Raw genomic sequence first — 2,500 nt, forward strand, 5'->3', positions numbered from 1 at the left:
GCGCCTCCAAAGCATGTGTGTGTACTGGCCGTGCGTGCACGTGTGCATGCCATGATGGTGTTTGTGACAAATAAAGACAGGGTTTTTTCCCGTCGGGTTTTAATTAAGATCTGCATGGTTTTACAGATCACAATCACAAGTATAATTTTCAATTTGTTTCTTCAAGTCACATTTTTCCAAACCAGTGGAGGTTGTTTGAAATTCTGTTCCTTGACTGTTTTCGTGCTGTGCTTTTCCATTGCATCACTCTAGTCACTGCAGGCACATACAGCCCTGCATGTACTACCATACGGTGCAATGATTACTAATTACTCTGCCTCCTGCTCAGCCTCCATATTACTCACACACACACCCACACACACACACACACACACACACACACACGCACGCACGCACGCACGCACGCACGCACACACACACACACACACACACACACACACACACACACACACAAACACACACACACACACACACAGAGACATCAGTGTGCATGCTGAAATGTGTGGCTCCTAGCTGTCGGGTGGAGGTGTTGCTAAAAGTTTAATATCACCATATTCCAACAGACAGGCTGTAGTTTGTGATCCCATCCATTGTGGTTGTCAGCGAAGGAGATCAAAGGATGAAAGCTCCTTTTTGCCTCTATGCCTCCGTGACCAGAATTAACGATATGCAGATACGTTCAGTGAATGACCCAGAGCAATGTTATTGCAATTAACGAATGAAGTCACCAGATTTTAACATGCAATCCGTCCCAACTCATGCAGAGAGGGGGAGTGCATGTGAAGCGTTTTTCTTTCTTTTCCGACTATTATGTAAAACTGGTCATTTGAAAGTGAAGCGGTAACATTTTACAATAAGAGTACATGAATTGTTAGTTAATGCTTAATTAACTAATGTGTCTAGTAATCATTTGCTAATAGTGTTCATGTTGTGGTTGGGTTGAAGCATGAAGGCACAGAGGCTATAGGTTAGAGCAAGCTTACGGTCAAGGCTGTTAAGCGATTAATGTAGCCTAGCCTTATTGTGAAGTGTTACCGGTGAAGCTGAGAGAAGAAATCCCATGTTGTTTTCAGCCAAATTTATTTCAGTGAGTAGAACAATCGATTTCTCCAAGGAGGTCAATAGATTTCTCCACCAATATTTTGTGAGAGTGAAAACCAGACTGCTTGTCCTTCCACTGAAGATGTGAGAGACAGAGGGGAAAACAAGGTGAACAGGCATGGTTGAAATAGAATGATTAAGAATCGAATTATTAAATTTTGAAGAGATCAAAATCCATCTGCGAATGCTAGATGCCTATTGAGGCAATGGAAAGAGCTCTCTGTAATCATTTTCTATCTGCTGTTTTTTCTTCACAATTTTCAACAGCATGAAAGAAATAGCGAGAAACTCACACACACACACACACACACACACACACACACACACACACACACACACACACACACACACACACACACACACACACACACACACACACACTCACTTCATTCACTGTGACCCTTTACAAAATGTCAAAGTGTTCTCCAGCAGCATGAGGCCTGGCCTCATGCTCTTAGAATCCATTCTCATTGAGATATCTTGAGGTGAGAGCGGTCAGGGGTCCCCTTTGAAATTTGACCATGCTGGTTTTTCAAAATTAATTATTTCGCCCCCTTCCTTCCCGACAAGGTAGCATGGCATTGTTGCTCCCAATATGCTGTAGATCTTACAGTTTCATAGCCTCTAAGTATCTTCACTCTAGATTTAAGAATGAGCCTGCTAGAGAGCTAGAGTCATATTGACCGCAGACGGCAGTAGAAAATCGGGGACATTTTCGGGGACAGCTCCAGCCGAGGACAGGTCACCAAAAACGGGGACTGTCCCTGAAAATCGGGGACGTCTGGTCACCTTAGTCAAGACTCGGTGGTGGTGGACTGGGGAGGCGGGTGGGGTGAAACAACAGTTTTTGAGTATGCTCTGGGGGAAACGGGCAGCCGTGATGCCAACTGCTGCTAGCCTGCTATGATCCGCCAGAGGTCGGGGGGTGACGTAGAACTCTTGCTATATGTACTAGGATGGACTGGCGATGACTGACGTCATACTGGACGGGATCAACTGACATCACGCTTGGGCTTAGCGACTGCCGTCACGGGCTGATCAGGTAACGTGAATATGGCGGCCTTCGTAGCCTGGGTAAACCCAGCCTTCAACATGACGTCACAGGCTATGCCTGTAGCGTAAGTCTTCCTGACTGATGGCACATAGAGGTCACGTGGAGGCTGGGTTTACCCAGGCTACGGCCTTCCTGCTTGAAATTTGGTTGAAACCTCACTTGTTCAAAGGGGCCTGCTTGTAGCCTGCACTGGAGGATGGACAGCACAAAAGACACGCATGACGACAAACAAACCTTCGCTGTGAACGAAGGTCATGCAATAAAGTGTCATGTGGCGCTCATGGCTTTGTGAGGTGCTCTCAACCCATACTGGTACCCAGACAATTGGACTCGAGTCATAGGGAC

At 46.0% G+C, this 2,500-nt stretch overlaps 1 protein-coding gene across 1 annotated transcript in view; it reads right to left on the reverse strand.

The window, feature by feature from the left end:
- The window catches only part of LOC310780763 (uncharacterized protein), a gene marked incomplete at its 5' end in the record, with an annotated part of 67,372 nt that overhangs the window by 3,083 nt on the left and 61,789 nt on the right, over positions 1 to 2,500 (reverse strand). The gene's annotated exons all lie outside the window — the stretch shown is intronic.

Source organism: Poromitra crassiceps (genome assembly GCF_964638095.1).
Source record: "Poromitra crassiceps genome assembly, chromosome: 8".
Classification (NCBI taxonomy): domain Eukaryota; kingdom Metazoa; phylum Chordata; class Actinopteri; order Beryciformes; family Melamphaidae; genus Poromitra; species Poromitra crassiceps.